Source organism: Elaeis guineensis, chromosome 9 (genome assembly GCF_000442705.2).
Source record: "Elaeis guineensis isolate ETL-2024a chromosome 9, EG11, whole genome shotgun sequence".
NCBI lineage: Eukaryota > Viridiplantae > Streptophyta > Magnoliopsida > Arecales > Arecaceae > Elaeis > Elaeis guineensis.
The window spans coordinates 32,330,325-32,338,273 of NC_026001.2; positions in this window are offsets into that span (position 1 = coordinate 32,330,325).

Genomic DNA, 7,949 nt, shown 5'->3' on the forward strand with positions numbered 1-7,949 from the left:
GGTGAATATATCTTGGGTAACTTATCTGCTTTCTTCTTGTTATCATTTAGATCAATATCAATACTGGGCTCAGGTTCTTCTATTAGGATAGTCTCAGTACTAATCTCCTCTTCTAAATTCTCTTTTTAGCTAGCATCAGTACTAGCCTCACTCACCTGAACTTGATATGGGTCTTGAAGAATCCTATCACTTTTAAACTCAAAGATTACTTTGTCATTTTCAAATTGAGGATTCTTAGGTGGGACATTGGATTGTTGACTAGATCCAGGTGGTTGGTGGGTGGGTGTGTCATTTTCAAAATTCGATATTAGTTCGTTTGGTAATTGATCTAATTCTCTCCTTATAGAAGATTCAGCTAATTGACTTATTTATACTTCTAGCCTGGTGAGGAATTGCTGTTGGATCATAATCATTTGTTGAAGTTGGCTAAACCTATCATTGGCTAGAGGAGTCTATTGAGAAGATAGGTATGAAGGCTGATTGTAATAGGATGGCTGAGTAGGCTGACCTCTATTATAAGCATAATTTTGGTATTGGGGCCTATTCTGAAAGTTCTGCACAAAAAAAATTTGAATATGAGCCTGAGTCTGTTGGGGTCTCCAAGAAAAATTAGGGTAGTTCCTCCAATCTTGGTTATATGTATTTAAGAATGGATCATTGACGGGATTGGAGTAACCTTGAGCAGTTTGAACTTGTTCTTGAATGAAAAGTGGAAACTGTGCAGCTGTAGCACATTCACTAATATGATGGGTTGGGCTAGCACAGATAGAACAAATCTTTTGATAATTAAGAGGTAGTGTGATTGCGTAGGAGATTGTAGATCTAAGGCTAGGCATTTATCTATAAGAAGGTCGACTTTATCTAATTTTTGGACTAGCAGGTTTAAATCAACCTCAGGACTAGAGTCAGAATATTTGATCCCACAGAATGATGAAAATATGATGGATTATAGGTGGAAAGAATAAAATATTCCTTCATCTGCCTAGGTGGTTCTCAAAATTTTCAACCATTTAATTTTCAGGTTTAACATAGATCAGTCGTTCAATTTCAGAATTAGGTTCAACTAGGTCAGAAAAAATTATACCATGCATTACCAGTGCAAACCCTAATATGTGTGGTTGAGTTTATTTTTTTTTTTTTAAAAAAGAAGAGAAAGAAAGAGAGAAGTTCTAAAGATGAGATCCTGAAAAAAAGTCTTAGATCTAAAGATGTAAGATGAGAAGAATCAGTTGTGGTTAAGTGTTAATTGCAATCAAGTTTGCAAACAGTTAAACCTAAACACCTACGGGTTTCTTAGACCTAACAGTTCGATATAGAGTGGCTTAGTCTAGATAAAAATTGAGTTTGTTCTCACTTCCTTCAATTAGCTAGGTAAGAGGTGAGGTCGTGGGGGTCCTCCCGTTGCTTGCCTTAGACACCAATTGAATTGGTCAGATAAGCTAACGGAACCAATTAAATAATCATGAGTCTACTTAGGTAGAGTCTTTATAATCTCTAGTCTTAGACACTAGTTTCAAGGGTGACTCCAAACTTATTTTGTACTTGACTTGACCACAATACTCAAATTGAACTCAATTGATCCTAGGGGCCTATGTCTACTTGATTTTAGTTAGATTTGGGTTAATATGGGATGCTGGTTGGTTGTTTTTGGGCTAAAAAAGGGTGCTGAGATCTCTATCTTATCTTGTTATAGGTGTTGCCTTTAAATTGATTTGAGATGAATATGCATAACTAATTTTAAATAAGAGGTTCAATGCAACTAAATTAGATACATGAAATTAATCAAACTTGAAAGCTTACCTTGTCTTCAGCAATCACCAAAAGAAATTTTAAGATGATGAATGCTTCTTACAATTAAGTTTTTACTCTTGCATTGCAATTTTTATTAGATTTATATGGGTAAATTTTAGATTAATTTAAAAAAAATAATAATTAATACTAAAAAAATAGTTAGGATTAGGGTTAGGACTGATCTCACCAAACAAAATTGGAAGCTTTCTATCTCTTTTTTTCTATAAAAAGAAAAAAAATAAAAAAAAAAGTTAGTAAACTATATTTACAAAAAAATCAAAGAAATCAAATATTAAAATTGGTGCCTTCCCAGCAACGGTGCCAAAAATTGATACGATCGCGATGTTGTCGTTAGGACACCATAATTATCAATCAAATTTTGACTTTAATAAAATTTAAAAATATGTAGAAAGTAGTGAGTCGGATCGAATCTACAGAAAAAGAAAAATTTTGATTTGAAATATTTGATTTTGCAAAAAAAATAAAATTTTGAAGAAAGTAATTTAAGTCAGAAAATAAAAATTAAAAATATAAAAAATAAATTGGATATTAAGATCTACTAACTAGATCCTAGCATCTACTTGTAATAAAAATAAATAATAAAAATTATAAAATTATAAAATAAATTAGTACTAAGATCTACTAATTAGATCCTAGCATTTACATATAAAAATTAAAAGACAGAAATTTAAAGTGCAAGAAAATAAATTTTTCATTAACTAGAATTGAAATTCAAGTATAAAAAATTTAAAAAGAATAATAAAATAAAATAAAATAAAATTATAACAAAGATCTGAAGTTGATCAGTCCAATCTCATCGAAAAAATAGTTGATGACTTCTCCACCTTCTGTCTACTCTATAGAGCGGACTGACTTTTCTCCTTCTTCTCCCTAGGTCCCTAAACCTATCTAATTTTTTTCTCTAATTTTTTCTAGTCTTTCCACTCAATTTTTCTGAACCCCCTATTTATAAATAAATTTTTCATAATTTTTTGGTTGGAAAAGAGATCCTAAAATCTTTAAAAATTATATTAATCCCCATAAGAATATTTCTGGCCATCGGATCAGCTTCGGACTGCCTAGATCTGATCAAAATCCATAGTTTTAATCCTTCTCTCAGTCGGATTCATTCTTAGCCATCCGATTTGGGTTTTGATGAAGTTTTGGCCATTAGATCGTGCAAAAGATCTCCTATTCAAAGTTGAAAAATTTTCAGCCATCCGATCACTTGATGGATCACTTCTGGGCCGTCGAATCGTGCAAAAGAGTCCTATTCAAAGTCGGCAACGAGTTTGGACCGTCGGATCTGATGATGGATGCATTTTTGATTGTTAGATCACACAAAAATCCCTCTCTCACTGTGAGCAATGCCTGTGGACTGCGTGAAGTTTTATGTGGATCGCACCCTAGCTCTGTGGATCGAGCGACCGGTCCACCGTGCACCGGAGGTAATATTTTTTATTTTTTAGGATATTTTGGCTCGATTTTTGCTCTAATTTTTTGTCTGAAAAATAAAAAAATATATGTATTAAATTTTTCAAAAATTTTTCATCATTTTGGTGCTTAAATTGCTCAATTAAATTAATATCTATTTTTTATAAATATGCTCTAATTTCATATTTTTTTAAAATTATTTAGTTTTGTAAGAAAATCCAATAAATTCATGAAATTAGGTTTTTAAGAAGATGTAAGCATCATAAATTATCAAAAATACCTATAATAAATGTAAAAATATATCATTTATCACCAAGTCCTCTCGATGCACCTGTAAGTGACAAAATAGAATAGGATGTTAGTTGTCCAGTGCTGCCCTGCTGGACCTCTTGCTCCTCCATGCCATCTCGCCTTTGGAGAATTAAATTTTCATCAAAGGTGACATCCCTATTAATGACAACCTTCTTCTCCAAAGGATCCCACAATCGGTATCCCTTAACTCCTCATGGATATCTCAAGAACACCATCTTCTGTGATCTGGCGTCCAATTTGCTCCGCTCACCAGCACCGATGTGCACAAATGCCGTGCACCCAAACACCCTTAGATGGCTCAGTCCAATCTTCCTTCCAGACTATTTTTTCTTTGAAATACCATCATCTAACTTGGCGTGAGATGATCGATTCACCAAATAACAAGCTGCATCCACTGTATCAACCCAGAATACCTTAGAAAGCCCTGCCTGCAGCCTCATGCACCGTGCCTTTTCTATAAGGATTCTGTTCATTCTCTCGGCCACCCCATTTTGCTGAAGAATCTCTCTCACCGAGAAGTACCTTTTGATGCCACATTCCTCACAAAAAATCTGAAACTCCTTGCTGGTGTACTCTCTGCTATTGTCAGATCGCAGACACTTCAAGCTCCGACTTATCTCCTTCTCCACCTCAGCTTTTCACATCTTCAATTTGGTGAAGACTTCTAATTTCTCCTTCATGAAATAGACCCATACCTTCCTCAAAAAATCATCTATAAAGGTCAAGAAGTATCTCACCTCGTTTCTAGCTGAAATCGAGGTCGGTCCCCACACATCAGCGTGAACTAGTTCTAGCGGGGCTGCACTGTGGGCTGAACTGCTGGCAAACTGCACTCTCCTCTGCTTTTGCACCTAGCATGGCCCACATACCTCTAAGATACCTCCATCCAGATCTAGAATTAGACAATGCTTGCTCAGCTCCTTCATCCTACGATCTTCCATGTGGCCTAGGTGGTAGTGCCACAACCGATGAGTCCCCTGCTGGTCTTGTGCTACTACTGTTGCATCAGATTCTTCAGTCACCATAGATCCTTCCATCCTATAGAGATTGTTCTCTATCCTCCTACCTCTCATCACTACCATGGCTCCATTTGAGATGTTCGATACCCCACTCCTGGCATGACTGTTGAAGCTGTAGCCACTCCGCTCTAGGTAACTAAGTGACACTAGATTCTTTTTTAGATCAAGGACGTGCTTCACATTAGTGAGAGTCCATACCATCTCATCAAACATCCTCACTTGAACACTCCCAATACCAGCAACTTGATATGGGTGATCATCTCCAACTATCACGCTCCCTTCATCCGTCTTGGTGTATGTAGCGAACCAAGATCAATTTGGGGTGTAGTGATGCGAATAGACTGAATCCAGAATCCATACATTTGTGTTTCACCTGTGACCATCTAATACCACCAAGAGGTCATCCTCAACCTCACTATCAGCCACCATACTCAGCACATCAGATCCTCCCTTATCTCCCTTTTTGTTCTTCCACTACGGAAAATCTCATTTGAAGTGCTCGATCTCGTTGCACTTGTAGCACCTAGCTTCCTTCTTGCTCTTGCTCTTTCGAGACTTTGACCATCCTCTTGACTTGCCTCTTTTTCTTCTTCTTCCAAATCTCTCCCTTATAGCCAAGCCCTCCTGGGGAGCACCTTCCTTGGTCAACTTCTCTCACTATTCATTGGACTGCAGCACCGAGACCATGTCTTCATACTCAAGGGTCTCCTTTCCATAGAGCAGCATCGTCACCAATGGATCATAGGAAGGAGGCAGTGAGTATAGCAGTAGCAATGATTTGTCTTCCTCCTCCATCTTCATCTCGATGTTCAGCAACTCATTGCACACCTAATCAAATTTTTGGATGTGATCCAAGACATCTCCACCTTCCTACATCCGAAGGCTGTATAGTCTCTTCTTCAACATCAGCTTGTTGCACATATTTTTCTTCATATACATAGTGTGCAACTTCGACCACAAACCTTTTGGGATCCTCTCCTCTAACATTGAATAAAGCACCTCATCCATCAAACATCCTCTAATCACAGAACAAGCCTTCTTCTCCAAGGACATCCACTGATGATCTGTCATCCCTTCAGGCTTCTCCTCCAATGCCTGATCTAGATCTGCTTGAACCAAAAAATCTTCTACCCAAACTTTCCACATGAAATTTTTTTTTTCCCATCAAACTATTCAAAATCAACCTTCATGTTGCTTCCCATGGCTGGATCCAAACTAAAAACACAATAAAACTCCAAGGGATTTGAGAAATACCTTGACAGGGTCCTTGCTGAAATTTCAGCCTTTGAAGATCTTCAACTTCTGCAGTCTCCTTCTTTCTCCACACAACCCGTACTCTGATATCAATTATTGGAGCAACTTTTCTAGGTTGTGGACATCAGAAAATAGTAAGGATCAGGTCATGGAGGTCCTTGAAGGCCAGCAACCAAGCACAACAAAAACAACCCTTAGGATTTCAGTAGCCTTGTAAATCCTGTTGGCAGGATTTCTTTCTGTGATTTGAACCCCTTCTCCATCAGATCTAAAATTTACCTTTTAGGACCTGAAAGTACTCTTGATAAAGCCTTCAAAAAATAAAAGATGAGGCCTGGAACTCCTCTTGGACATCCAAGAGGGGGTGCACAAAAGGGAGGCATGCACAAGGAGGGGTGCTGGTTTCTAGCGCCTCCTTTCTTTTCTTTTTGGGTTGCTATCCAAGAAACCCTAGGATTTCTTGGTGCTAGGATGTGGACAAGACTAGAAAGAGAGAGGAAAGAAGAGAGATAAAGGTTAGGGAGAAAATAATTTTGTATTCCTTCGATTCATCGAGTTCGAATACAATATATATTTATATACAGGGTCAATGTGACCCATCCAAAAACTCTCCTGGCTAACTTAATACAAGATTACACTCACCCAAGCCTATATACATCCATGACTTGACCCAATCTCATAATCTTGGACTCAATCCTAGCCTAAATATAAGTTAGCCTCTTAAGGTGTTGGAGTTTCATGATTTCATGCATGCAAAAAATTTTTAAAACAAGTATGCAGTAAAAATTTAAAAATTTAAATTAAATTTAATTTAATCTAAGCATGCATAAGATCAAATCTTAAAACCATAAATAGGATCATCATATGTGACATAGGATTCAGATACAAAAATCAAATAGAAAAAAATAAATAGAGAACATACCTTGGCATGAGTCGATCTTCATCGTGAACTGATGATCATGGATATCTTTCGAAGGTCTCTAGTAGCCGCACAAATATCCGACCTCTATGGGTATCCACATGAGATTCTAATCTGATCAGAAATTTTTCGATCTCTGCAAGGGAGCTAGCACTCTGGTGAGATAAAAAGCTTCTGATCAGATCAGAGTCTCGTGTGGATATCCATAGAGATCAGATACTTATGCGACTACAAGGGACCTTCAGAAGACATCCATGATCATCAGTTTATGGTGAAGATCGACTCATGCCAAGGTATGTTCTCTATTTATTTTTTTCTATTTGATTTATGTATCTGAATCCTATCTCACATATGATAATCATGTTTATGATTTTAAGATTTGATTTTATGCATGCTTAGATTAAATTAGATTTAATCTGAATTTTTAAATTTTTGTTGCATACTCTTTTTAAAAAATTTTGCATGCATGAAATCATGAAACTCTAACAGTGATATCAGAGCTACATCATATACATAAGATTAGGATTTAGATCTAAAATCTATAGAAAAAAAATTTAGATCTAAAAGTTTTTGATATCGTTCTGACATAAGGTTACCCTTGCATAACTTGTTATGCTGAATGGTTGTCCTAGAATGATGTTAAAATTTTTATTTAAATAAAATTTTAAATTTAATATTTTTAGCATATATGTGATATATATTTTATTATTTAGATCTAAAAAAAAAATTGAGATCTATTTTGATTCGTATATATGATATATGAAAGCATGTTTAGGACTGTAATTTATTTATATGACCTGAACTTATTCATATATATGATATATGTATATATGTATGATCTAAAAATTATTTCAAGATCAAAATATACTTTTTATGCAAAAAATTTAGATCTAAAAATTTAGATTTAAGATTTGAAATTAGTATTTGTGCATGAAGGATTGATCATGGGTAGATCAAATTAGATCATATAATTGGATTGCATCTAGAATTTTTGATTTGATCATATTGGGTCTGAATCAATTTAACAGTTAATCAAATTGAATCAAGTGTTGATTAGTGTAAGGTCAATAGAGCTAAAGATCATATAATTATTGTTGATCAAATCAATTGACATCCATATGTAGAATCAATTAGTCTAAGGACCTAATTCGGCTCTATAGCTCGAATCTGATCCACCTAAGCTAATCTATTTGGATCAATTATCCAATTGGTATCTCAGA